General features: G+C 38.6%; 1 protein-coding gene across 2 annotated transcripts in view; it reads right to left on the bottom strand.

The window, feature by feature from the left end:
- Nucleotides 1–13,575, bottom strand: part of KLHL13 (kelch like family member 13) — a 231,474-nt gene extending 217,899 nt beyond the window's left edge. Inside the window, exon 1 of one of the 2 annotated variants that reach the window (XM_045194378.3) lies at nt 13,224–13,575. The gene's annotated coding sequence lies outside the window, so the exon portion shown is untranslated. The remainder of the gene's footprint in view (nt 1–13,223) is intronic. The other variant, XM_024559102.4, reaches the window with a different exon arrangement.
- Nucleotides 13,576–14,149: the final 574 nt, after the last annotated feature.

Raw genomic sequence — 14,149 nt, 5'->3', positions numbered from 1 at the left:
CCACACTCTGCCAGTCTCGGTCCTGCCACGACCACTCCAGTCCTCTCCGCCCCAGTGCCCATCTCCTTCCCTCCTACTGGTCTGGATGAATGTTTATTTTTTATTTCCTTGGTGTCGGACCCCCTTGCCGTTCGATTCTCTGTCAGTTCTGGTTGTGCAAGGAGGCGCAGTGTGTCTACCTACGCCGCCATCTTGGTTCTCTCTCAGCATCCCCCTTTTTTTAACTACGTAACACCTGGTTCCCTGACTCCAGATGAACTATTAATCTCCATAATAAAGATGTGCTAATTAGTATAAAGTTACACTTAGTCTTCTTCCAGTGACAGCAGTGCCATCTTGTCTGATTCTATTCTACACACTAGCTGTGAGATCACCACATCACTGCCACACATGACAAGAAGAGAATCCATGTAGGCAAATAAAAAATATGCCTAAGCAAATCATTTTGAGTGAAACAAGTCACTTTAACTTCAAATGAAACTATTTTGGCCCCTGAATAGAAACTCAATTCAAGGATATAATAAGCATACAAAAATACTGAGGAATTTTAAAATAGCATTTCAAAGCCATTCTGAAAGAAAACATAGGTAAAATCAGAAGTAGCAAGTAAGTGACCCAAGATTAACTCATTTTTAAAAACAAATATGTTCTTCAAGATATCTAATTATGTCCAAGGATTATTTTTAATGATAAAAAGTAAACAGTCATTCTTTCACCTGCAAGATATCACTGAATGTAACTAATTATTGCAATGAAGAACTGGGAACAGCCTGTTCCCTCTCATGCCAACACATAGATACTTGGTTGGTAACTCCCACAAGACAGAAACATAGTCGGGACTATGACATCTGACTATATTCTGGTGAAATGTGAGTGGCTCAATAATCTTTACAGACTTTTTTCAAAAATTCTAATCATTTCATAATATCTGTACACAGTATAATGGAATACATTTTATAAGACATTTTCCGTAACACAACGCCCCAATACTATATACCCGAGCAAAAAAAAAAAAGTGTTGCTTTTATCACAAGTATCTGTCCACGAATATTCTACGTCAGCCATAACCTTTAGAAATATTTTTAAATGTCAGTGTGTACGCAAACTTTCTCAGGTATTTCTTGCTCTGGCCCATACTAGAAGCATGCGTAAACAAGGGGGTAGTCATTCACACTAGTGGGTTTAGCTGTTTTGTTTTAAAATACAAGTCTGGACTAGTTATGTAGTACTAATATCAATGTTTGTGATAAAAACATAATGATCAAATTTATATAATGAAATTGAATTGAGAATTCAAAATCAGATAAATACATAATTCTTTGAAATATTAGTCACCAAAAAATAAAATTAAAGAAGGTGCTCTACAACAATTTGAAGCTAGACTGGAAAAAACAGCATAAGGCCTGAGTTACACTGAGCAGGGATCTATGAACATCATGATAGGGAAGCAGTGGTACCAACCGGCACATTGGTTCCATCCCCTTTGTGACCACTTTGTTACAAAACACATATTTCTCTTCTTGAGGTGAGGAAAGTGTTCTAAAATTGATTGTGGTGATGGTTGCACAACTGTGAATACACTAAAAACTACTGAATTGTACACTTTAAATGGGTAAATTGTATGGTAGGTGAATTGTAGCTCAATAAAGCTGTTAATGTTTTTAAAAAACACATCTGTGAGGTCAAATATGTACAAAAAAACAAAGCTCTGTTTGGCTGTCAATATAAAGGAGTCTCAGTGTGATTCACCTTTGAAGGTTTTTTTAGTTCAAAATAAACATGGGCACACATGTGCAACATACATGCACATAAAGGTATTTCAAATACTTTCCTTGCTTTTCAACAAGACCCCCATTCAAAAGTGACTTATTCAAAATATTTTGTCATTTTTTTCTTTGAGCTATAATGAACATGTTGCCAACATTAACATCCCATTCTGATCATCCCTCTGTATTTCTCCAGAATGTCTTCTAATGTGACTTGTAAGAGCTCTCGTGCTCTTACATAATGTCCTCTGTCAGAGATGGAATAAAAGGAGGTGTTGTAGTTGAAAAGCATAGACCCTAGAACTAGATTGCATGGATTTTAATGCTAGTTCTTCCCATTATCTGATGTGCAGCCTTGGGGAAATTATCTAACTTATGTGCCTCTGTTTCTCATCTGTAAAATGGGGATAGTAATAGTCCCAGCTCATACATTGTTGTCATTTAAATGTGTTAATGCATACAAAGCACTTATAATGGCGCCAGAGTCATGCAGGGTGTTACAATAATTTATTAATTACTGATTGGTATTAGTATTAGCATTGGCTGATATCAAGTTGCTTTGTGTTCTCTGTTGCCCTTCTTAGATTATAGGCTATTTCAGGGCACTGGTACATTTCTTCCCTCCTAAGAGACTGCTTTACATATAATTACTCAATGCATGCTTGCTCATGAATGTTTAAATGATAACCACACCTACATGATACCAAAAGTGCTTAGAAAATTCCTTCATAAATCTGAAATTCTTTTTGATAAATACCGAGTTGTGCAAAAAGGTGTACAGGTGTAATGATGATTGATGTTTCCACTGCTGAAGTTTCATTTCATCCCAATTGAAAGACTAGAGATACGAAAGGATCCTTTTGCCTAAAGAATCTTTTATGTCATTATTGCAAAAGCACTGGGTAAGAAACCAAGGTCCCTAAATTATGCTCCCACTTCCATCTCAGACAATGTAACCGTCTGCAAGTTACTTAACCTCATTGTACATACTCCACTGAAGTGAATAAGGAAAATTAACCATGCTTCAAAAGAAAGTTGCTCTATAAGTAAATGGCATTATCTTTAACATTTGAGCTCATGACCTGAGGGTACAGTACATCTAATTTTCCTAAAACTACTTTTGAACATTGTCTTTTCATGTTCATATACGATGCTGATAATAATAAGTATAAATGCAGGTATGCTAATAATATATCTAATTAGTGTGGTGACCTAGGCTTTTCAAGTACTTGAAGGTATATTATCATAATCATCACAAAATGCTGTGAATATATGCTATCTGAACAATGTGTTTCCTCGTCTTTTCCCTTCTGTGTACCTGCAGCACTCCATAAATAAGTCAGCTACCAAAAGATCATCTATCTCATCATTTGTCTGACATTGGAACCAAAGGAGAACATTGGAACATGAGAGAATGGGAACGTTATCTTCATGTACTTCCAACTCAAAAGGTGAGACAAGCCCTCCAACACTGAAGCTGCTCTCAATAACCTATTTAGACTCATCCATTCCCTTATGAAAACTGCTACTGAACTTTTATCATCCCTAGGGTATTATTTGATTTATCCCCAGAGTAACTATAATAAAAACTTAGGATAATCTCAACAACTCAAAATCTATAGAAGACATTATTCAAACATTCTCTCTCTTCCCAATGACTGAACTATTAAAAATGTTTCAATATGTCCTTCTTTTGGGACTTGAAGTCTGTAATAGAGATAAATGAGGAAAATGTGTGACCTCTTTAGTTATGAGAACACCAAAAAATCTTCATGTTTAAAAGACAAAATTGTTGGTCATGTATATTTTCCTGCATCTCCCTTTCGATTCAAAATGGAGATTAAATTTTTAATCCTATTAAGGTAAATAGCATCATATTTAAAATATGTTTGTCAATTATATTAAAACTGATACTTCTCTTAAATACAATGAGATGCCACTTTGAATAATAAGCCAAGCATTTACAATAAACTTTCTCGTCTGTCAGAAAACTAGTATTACTTCTAAACCATCTACTCACCATTTAAGAGATACATGTTCAAAAACTAGCACTCCAATAGTATCGTGATGACTATGTATGGGACCAGGTGGTACTTAAAATATTGGAGGGGTCACTTTGTAAAGTACACAACTGTCTAACCACTATGTTGTACATCTGAAACTAATACAGACTATTATTGAATGTAAACTACAATTGAAAACTAAAAAAAATTTAAATTTAAAATAGCATTCCAGCTGGTATTAAGACAATATAAATAAAGACACATTTTCCCTCATTTCTGGATCATGTGTAAAACTCCTATAATGTGCTCCAAGTTTTAACAAGTCATAAGTCTACTAATAAAGTCAATTTAAGAATAACTGTATGTACTATATAGCTAGAATTGTGCTTAGCACTTTATAAGCATTATTTCATTTAATCCTTAAAATCAGCAGATGAGATTGTTTACAGAGGAGGCAAACAAGGTTCAGAGAAGTAAAAAGAGTTGCCTAAAATCACATTGCCAACAAGAGGCAAAGAGGAATTTGAGCGCAAAACTGTGATTCCAGGGCCCAAGGACTTAGCCATTAAATTCTACTGCCTTCCCCTGGAATAATAGCTCAGTGGATTGGACACGGGCCTTTGAAGCAAAGGGTTGCCTGTTTGATTCCCAGTCAGGGCACATGCCTGGGTTGTGAGCCAGGTCCCCAGTGGGGGCCACGCAGGAGTCAACCATACATTGATGTTTCCCTCTCTCTCTTTCTCCTCCCCTTCCCCTCTCTCTAAAAATAAATAAATAAATAAAATCTTTTTTAAAAATTCTACTGCCTTCCCACTGAGAAATATTCAGAAGTGGAAAAGAAAATTGTTAAAGTGTTCTTCAGAAATGTATGGCTATTTCTATAATGTGGGACCAAGAAGCAAAACTCTACAACTTTCTTATCCTCTTTTACTGAATAGACTGTAAAAGCAGTTCACACATAGAATATAAAGGCCATTCCTTAATCGGCCCTCTATAACCATATCCTTATGACTTTGGGGCAGTAACACAACAATACAAAAATCTCAGGCCCTGTGAACTGTGTCTGGGGTGAGATGGCAACAATGAAAGTGGGGCATAAATAATAAAAATCAGTTGAAAAATTCTGTGTTTGACTTATACCCCATTTACCTTCACCTGCTTTCTTCAGTTGCCTTTCTCTTCATCTTTCTCATTTGGAGAAAATCAAGTCATTGCTTTGTAACAGGCATTCTTCCAATGTACTGCTTGAACCTTTGCAAACCATCTCAAACTCCAGAAACCTTTTATCAACCTTAAAGCACATAAACCTTGACAATTTTCCTCTACTATTAAATATTTCAGTGGCTAGCAATTAACAAAGTAATTTGTATACTGAATGTGTTATAAACAAAGGTATGTTTAAAGTTAGCAAAAGTTAACTTTAGTCAGTAACACAGGCAAATGTGCATAGAATGGGGAAAGTCTTGACCCCACCAATTATGCTGCTTTAAGTTCATGCTCCTCGCGTTGTTTTGTTTTCATTGTTAGTAATTCAGTTTTTTAAATATTTTATTGTTGTTCTGTTACAGTTGTCCCAATTTCCCCCCTTTTCCCTCCTCCTCCCAGCTCACACTCCATTCCTACAGTCAATTCCCACACCGTTGTCCATGTCCATGGGTCATTCATACATGTTCTTTGACTAGTCCCTTACTCTTCTTTCCCCATTATCCCCCTCCACCGTGCCCTCTGGTCACTGTCAGTCTGTTCCATGTTTCCATGCCTGTGGCTCTAGTTTGTTCCTTAGACTCCTCTTATAGGTGAGATCATATGGTATTTGTCAAGCTCTCTTGAGAAGATTATCAGTGTCTTGGTAGGCCCATCACAATCAGTCTTCACTATTACCCACAAACATTAGGAATTCTGTTAGGACTGAACAAAATTTAAGATTTAGACCATTACAAGCAACCAGAGTGCTCCCTTGAACTGACAGAAATTAGGCAACATAGGGGGAAAAATTAATGTCTATTACCTTTTCCATAGGCCATCATGGGAATTTAATGCTATGAAAATATATTAGCATTTGACTAAAGGAACACACTCAAGAAAGCACAGTGTGGCCTCGGTGCTTTCCAAAAGGTCACACCAGTTATCACAGCTGCCCTTGTAAGCAGAGACTTTTTCTGAACAACTGGGTTTTACCTCAAATCTTCATATGAAGAATACTGCATTCTAAAGCACAATGCATAGGTATACCTTTTTATTATACTTTGCTTTATTGTGCTTCACAAATAATTGCATTTTTTAACAAAGTCAATGTTTGTGGCAACTCTTCATCAAGCTAATCTGTTAGTGCCATTTTTCCAACACCTTTGAGGATGGTTAGCATTTTTTAGAAATAAAGTACTTTTTTAGGATTTTATTTATTTATTTTCAAAGAGAGGGAAAGGGAAGGAGAAAGAGAGGGAGAGAAACATCAATGTGTGGTTGCCACTCACATGCCCCCGACTGGGGAACTGGCCTGCAATCCAGGCATGTGCCCTGACAGGGAATTGAACCAGTGACCTTTCAGTTTGTAGGCTGGTGCTCAATCCACTGAGCCACAGACAGAAATAAACTATTTTTAAATTAAGATATGTACATTGTTTTTTAGACATAATGCTATTGCATACTTAATAGACTATAATATGGTGTAAAGATAACTTTCCTATGCACTGGGAAAGCAAAAAACTTGTGTGACTCACTTTATTGCAATATTCGCTTTATTGTGATGGTCTGGAACTGAACCTAGAATATCTCTGAGGTATGTCTGTATCTGAATTTGTATAAAATTATTAAATATTTTAAATTAGCTACCAGTAAATATTCTCCAAAGTCTTTGTGTAACAGAGATGCTTCCAGAAAACATAAGCTGTTTTATGTTATAGCTCCTAGGGTACACTATCATGTCACCACTCTGCTCACCCAGTACACCCAGTATGCTCCAGTTTGAGGAAAGAACACTAGACAGAGATTCTATTTGTTTAACCTTGTGCAATGCCTGAAATACAATAGGCACTTAATAAATATTTGTTGATTGTATTGGCAGAAGGGTTTCAAAGATTAATTTTCAACTGCAAGAACATTTCAAAAAAGTCTTTGAGACATATAACTATGTCCAAAGCCACAAAAGAGAAAAGACACAAAAAATATACCAATTGTTATCTATAAATATTGATAAGGAAAAAGAGAAACCACATTTTGCTTAGCCGAGTTGGAAAAGAAAGGCTGCCAGAATGTCACATACGGATAATAGTGCAGGAGGTGGGGGGTACGATAATTAAAAACCAATTCCACATAGTGGAGGGTAAGACAAGTTTTCCATTGTTTCCTCTGGTTTCCTGTATACTTTTTTAATATTCATGATTTCAAGCTTCCAGAGTAAAATAAAGAATTGTAATGGGCACCCATGTTCCAGTGTAACCATGCATGATGCTGGAACTACTTAAGGCCAGGAACCATGCCTCATTTTTTAAAATGTCTATACACATGAGGAGTTTAATAAATATTAAGCAACCACAAAGAATAAGTGACTAATCATATTAAATAAATTTTAACTGAATACTCCAAACCCACCCCCAAAAAAAGACTCACCCTAAAAAAACATTTTTTTTTAGTTATATGTGATTCAGTTGCTTGTTAATTTTTTTTTAATCTTCACTCAAGGATATGCTTATTGATTTTAGTGAGGGGAAGGGAGGGGGAGAGAGGGAGAGAAACATTGATGTCAGAGAGAAACATCAATGGGCTGCCCCTCGCATGTGCCCCATCTGGGGACTGAACCCGAAAATCAGGCATGTGCCCTAAATGGGGAACGAACCAGCAACCTTTCACATTGTGGGACAATGCCCAACCAACTGAGTCATAACAACCAGGGCTTAAAAAGTACTTCTTGGTTTAAGTAGCAGAAGAAAAACAAAAAGAAATACTTTTAATGGTACTAAATGAAAGAGTACTGGAAGAACTTGGATCTTTGCTCATCTCAATCACATGACCCAGCCATATGTGTTATCCTATGATAAAATGCTCATACGGCCACACTCTAGTCAGAGTTGTTACATGAATAAATCAACATGTATTTACATGATAACCAATATAAGCAAGGTATTAGGAAGGATAAAATAGTCTATTTAGCCCCCTAATCACCACCAACAGCATCTACTTACTTTGTACAAGACCCTGGTGCCAGATGTGTTTCCAAATTCAGAAATGTCTGACTTTTGGATAGGCAGTAACCTGCATGTACTATAGATTATGTAATATCCCAGCAGGGCCTGAAGTACTGCCCCACACACTTGCTACTAATACTATAGCAAAACCAAACGCAGGCGCGGTCGCCAAGCAGTAAGGCGTCGGTCTCGTAATTCTATAGCAAAACCAAATAAAGAGTAATATTAAGCAGAATAAAGACTATAAATACCCTCATGTCAGTTTGAGTCAAATATTGTCACCAACCAAGTTTTGGCCCCTAACTTACTAAATAAAATTTCATAGGTTTTCAGAGTTTTTGAAATTAAAAAATTTCAAACAACAAATTCTAGACCTAACTCAATCCTTCCTTATAAGTGCCGTAAGAGGCAAGTTCTATTACTCCTATGATACATATGAAAAATATGAAGTACAGAGAGGTTAACTAGTTCACCCAGTATCTGGCTAGTCTCCTAGCCAGAACTGAATCCCAGAAAGTGTAGCTCCAGAATTGTTCTCTTAACAACTATGCTCTATGACTTCTCTCAGAAATGCTTGAGAACACCCAACATGTGAAAAGTAAAATGGTATTAAAGAATTTAAGGATCTAAAACAATAATAAGGGGCATGATACAAAATATCATTTATTCATTATTATTGAAGAACTGTTTATAGAGGGCATACCACATGCCCGGTACTCAGGATACAAGAATGAGAAAACCAGACAAGGTCCAGGTTGTCTTCATGGAGCCAGAGATCACTGGGGAGATGGTCAGGCATCAAATAAACATACAGCAGGTCCTCAGATAATGTCATTTCACTCAACATCATTTCCTTATAACATTGATGAAATGCTGAAGGAACTTAATTCTTGTTTATCAATTGGCCGATGGCAAAAATAGTTTGATCATATTTCATTTCACTTGAAGTGCAGAACCTATAAACGATGTTAAGTGAGGACTTACTGTAAGTATGATACTCATGACAAGGGTGTGAGTGCTGTTCGCATTCAGAGATAGGTCAGTAAGGGATGGTGTAACAGGATGTGGAATTCGTACTGTTCCTTGACTAGTATTGGGATTTGCAATGACAGAAAGGAAAGAGAAAGGCTTTGCAAATGGATGATGGCATGGCATCTATTCAACAAGCAGTTACTGTGCACCATTCTATACCAAGAATAATGCTAACACAAAAGTTCCAAACTGGGGTAAATCCATATAAATCAATAGAGAATTTGTAAGAGAATAATAAGGACATGTTGGACAGTAGGCCTGAGTCAAATCATGCATAATCCTCAAGTGCTAAGCTAAGGAGTTAGAATTAGACCCTGCAGGAGTCAATGAAGGTTATTTTGCAGGTTATTACCCCACAATATTAGGATTTACCCTTACAGAATGTCAATGACTATCTGCATTCTTATTTGGGGCCAACTGGACCTCAAAGCTGGAAGGCTTTCAAAAAAAAGGGCTCTGGGCAACAAAATAAGTGCCAAGTCTAGATTCACCTAAGCATCAAGGAATATAGCAACCCTAATGTCTTAAAGAATAAAAGTATGGCAAGTTGAAAACATTGAGAAGGCAAAACTAAAGGAAAATGGCAAATGCCTCTTAAAATCCCAAAGGCCATTTCTAAAACCTAAGTCATTCCTTCATATGCAAATAAAACTTCCAACCTTCTAAAAGAAATATATTTCTGTGAAAAAATAACACATTCTTTGAAAAATAAATTATTAAATTGAACAATGACCTGATTTTTAATCAAGTTGGTGACAACTTACCTCAGGGCACAAGTGACAATATGAGAGTGGAAAGTAAACTGCTGTATAACATACTGTACTTAGAGTCCCTGTTCCCCTATCCTCTTACCTAAACAGAATAGAGGATTACATGTATATTTAGTATACATATCAAATGAAGTTTTCCATTCTAGGGTCTTTTTTTAAAATTTATTTATTTCCCCCCCAAGATATTTATTTATTTATTTAGATTTATTTATTTTTATTCAGTTACAGTTGTCTGCATTTTCTCCCCATCCCTCCACCCCACCCCAGCCAGTCCCAACCTCCCTCCCCCACCTCTACCCTCCCCCTTGATTTTGTCCTTGTGTCCTTTATAGTAGCTCCTATAGACCATTCTAGGGTCTTAACGTAAACAACCGAGTAGATGGATATTCTATTTATCCTCTGCAAAACAAATTTTTTTTCAGCCAGTGACCTACCACAGAAAAGTAGTTAACAAAGACTCTTCAATGGTCAAGCTGCATTATCTATTATCTGACACCCTTTAGGCTCTCTAACACCTTTAACCACTCTCCCCACCCCACCCAGTTCACTAGGCTCCAACCACACTGGTTTGCTTTCCGTTCCTCAAACACCTCAAGTCTTTTGCCTCAAGGCCTTGGCTCTTACTCTTCTCTGCTCTTCCCAAGATAGGCTCATTCTCTCTTCTCTTTCAGGTCTGTTCAAAGGTCGCCTTCACCTAAGAGGCCTTTTCTGACCATTAGAGCTAAATAGGCCCTTCCGGGTTGTCCATATCACCTTTTGCTACACATTTCCTTCATTAGTCTTACTTTGATCTATAAGGATCTTCTCCCGTTTGCTTGTTTATTGTCTATCCTCTGGTGGAATATAACCTCTATGAGTCTCCACAAGAGCAAGGACCATGCCTTGTAAGGTATGTCATCGTGCCTACTATGGGGCCCTTAGCAAATAGAAGGTGCTCTGAAGATCCTGTAAAATAAATTACTGAACAACTGAACAATATATTTAAAGACTGATTGCTATGAATGTCAGTAACTTGAAAAGGCCTTTTTTTTTTCTTCTCATTTTGAGATGTTTTCTCTAGGTCTGTTCCTTTTTCTGTGCTCTTTCCATTTTCTCAAATCTGATGGTGACTGACAAATTATTGTGTTATTTCATTTCAATAAAAATAGGTGGGTTTCAACCACTGGATTTGAGGAAAAAATAGTTTGGGAAGGTTGTAGTACTTTATTAAACACCAATAAAATCAAACAATTTGAAAATTGGGTAGTCTCATCTCACTATTGTAAGTCAAATTACATAAAGAAAAGTAATGTAAAATGCAAAGAAAGTTAAAAAGAAGAGAATTCAACAGCCAACTGCAGTTACATTTAGTAACATTAGAAATATCCAGTCTGATAATCTCCAGGTGTACCAGGTGGGTTATCAAATACATATTGAGAGATATTAAAAAGATTCAGAGCAAAATACTTGTAATAAACTCATATTCACCTTCTTCCTCACAAACAAAAATAGTTCACATTAGTGGCAATCTTAGCTTAGACTCAGGACCAATAATCACAGAAGAAAAAAATAACAATGATAAAAACAATTTCTCCTGAAACAGAAATTTTGTATGTCGTTTTAGAATGGGTTGTCAAGAAAATTACAGATTTAGAAGTGTGGCTCTATTAGTAATTCCCTTCCATACCATACTCCTTTATATATATATATATGCATATATATATATACATATATATATACATACATATATATATGCATATATATATGCATATATATATGTGCATATATACATATATATATGTATGTATATATATATGTATATATATGTAAAGTGAAGGCAGGAATTTACCAAATGAATGGGGGAAACTAAAAATCACATGCAAACCATCTAACTAAATTGATAATCAATAGTTTTTACTGTTCTTGTAAAAATCACTTCTTCAGAACATCAACTTAAAAGTCTATACAGTCACACCACACTTTTCAATGTGTGCTTATAAAAATTTTGATTAAAAACCTTGAGAAATTGAGGCTCTTATTTATCTCTTTTGAAAATATGTCATTTGATGTTGCAGCAGAAACTACATTCATTATCTGAGTGCCAAAAGAAGTGCTACCGGGACAGTAAAATTTAGCGTTATCTCCATTCACAACTTGGTTTCTTCTGAGATTACTGCCAATTAGTGCTCACTGTGTCAATGGCAACACCTAGCCACATATCAAACAAACAATTCTATCACTGTTGAGTATAAGGATATTAAAAAGAGCGTGCAGTTAAGGGAGCTAATATTCTTAAATGTCAAAAATGTCATCACTGCTTAATTATTGCATTTTGTCAGTTTTCACATTTGAGCACTAGATAGCCATTTCTCAAAACAACTGCGAACATCACCATGTGCTAGTTCCACAGAAAAGGAGTCTCTTTTTTAAACACATGGTTTTTAAATGCTGCTTCTTGGGCGGTTATACAAATATGAAACTGTGGCTTCTTTTTTTTTTTTTTTTTTTTTTTTAAAGGCAGGTACCCTCTCTACAGAGAATTTTAAACCCCTCAGCCTCTCAGTTCCCATACAATGTGCTTAGTAACCAGACTATGCTAACTTGAGTAACTTTATCCCACACCACTGGAGTCCTCTGTCTACATTAAAACCATGAACATCCCACTTTGCGGATGGAGAAATGAAGCCACGCATCAAAGGTATCTCTCTCCTTCTCTCAGACCTGCTCCGCAGCAAAGGAAGAATCATATCTAGGACCAAGTGCTAGGATTATACACAAACATACATACATTTTAAGTGGCTGTGGTTCTTGGACTAAGTGTTTGAAACCTAGAAAAAAAGTTTTTAAGTTCCTTATCTACATTTACTAGAGAGCCATTCCCATCACTTTCTGTAAACCTAGGCTGTTACATCGTAAGCTTCCAAGAAAATCGTCAGTCAACTGTGATTAAACCAAAGAAGCCAAGACATTCAGAGATGAAGACACTCAGTATAGTTATAAGCTTGGAGGAAAAGGGGAGTGCTCCTGACTTGGGAGCCAGCAGCGAAACCTCCCAAGTTAGAAGATTGAAAGGAAGGGATGGGTTGGAAGGCACAAAGCAGAAACTGTTAAAAGGCAAGAGATAGTGGGGCGGAGGCGGACAGAGCGATCCCAGGCTATCAGGGCAGCGAGAGAGAAGCCTGGAGGAGAAGGTCTTAGAGAGATAACAAAGAAGCAAAGGAAAACTGGGTTCTGCGGTCCTAAAAAGAACCCAGGCGTCTGGCGAAGCCAGCGAGTCCCAGAAGTAGGGATGAGAAGGTGTAGGGATGAGGGCGCGCACCGGCAAGCGAGAGAAAAAGGGGGGGCATGCAAAGAGCGAAGCTGGGTCCCTGTCCGTCTGCCCCTGGTGCAGATTGCAACTCCCTACAGCTCACCGCCTCGCCGCGCCAGATCCCGGACGCGGTAAGGCGGCCGACGGAGTCCCTGCGCTACTTCAAGACCCTTCCTCACCTTGTTCGCCGTGTCCCAGAGTCCCGCCGCCGGTCCGCCAGCTGCCGCGCTCCGATGGCCAAAGAGCGAGTCGTGCGGCGCAGCCCGAGCTCACTCCAGCTACCAGGCACCGGCCCCCCGCACCTTCGCACCCACTGTTCGCCCTGGTTAGTTCGCCCAGTGCTCGCTCAGTCGGAGCGCGCGGACCCTAACCCGAACGCCGTTCCAGTTGTTTTCAGAAGTCCCCGTTCCAGCCTTCCCCGAAATAGGAGCTGAAGTGCTGCGCTGCAGCGGCAGCTCCTCTGCCTGACCTCACCCGGGGTGTGGGGACAGCAGAGGGGCGGGAGCCGGGTTAAGGAGGGGAGAGGGGAGGGGGAAGCGGAGAAGGGGGAGGGTGCGCGGGCAGGAGAAACATGGCGGCGGGTGGCTCGGCGCCTGCGCGGGAGGCAAGGGAGCTGGGGCTAGGACCGTGCGGAGGGTCCGAGTCGAACACCTCCGCTGTTTTGTGTGTGGTTAGGGTGGTCCCGCAGCGCGGGTGACTGTCAAGTGGCCCTGACGCCACCAGAACCTTGGCGCTCGCGTTGGAGCACACATGGCTTCTAGTGCCCACGAGGCTGGAGAGGTGAAACTGTCAAGTGTCCAGTGGCAGCAGTCCCGCTTTAAACACTCGGAGAGCATGCTCCCCTGCGCCTCCAGCCAGCTGTTGTCTCGAACCCTCGTATTCACGGAGGACCTGGGTACAGAGTGTGCTTCACCTCCGTGGGGCACGCACCTCAAAATAAACCTGACCCAGACTTTCATGTAATTGTTTATCACTCTTAAAATGCAATGAGCGCTACACCTCTCCCTTTCCTGCCGAAGTAAAGAGCGTTAACAAAGAGGAAGAGTAACAACAAATACCGCAGTTTAACATTTTTGCTGAGCGTTTACTATGTGAACCAAGCGCT

This window comes from Desmodus rotundus, chromosome X (assembly GCF_022682495.2).
Source record: "Desmodus rotundus isolate HL8 chromosome X, HLdesRot8A.1, whole genome shotgun sequence".
Lineage (NCBI taxonomy): Eukaryota > Metazoa > Chordata > Mammalia > Chiroptera > Phyllostomidae > Desmodus > Desmodus rotundus.
Note: the sequence above shows the minus strand (reverse complement) of the source record. Positions and strands in the feature narration are given on the sequence as shown.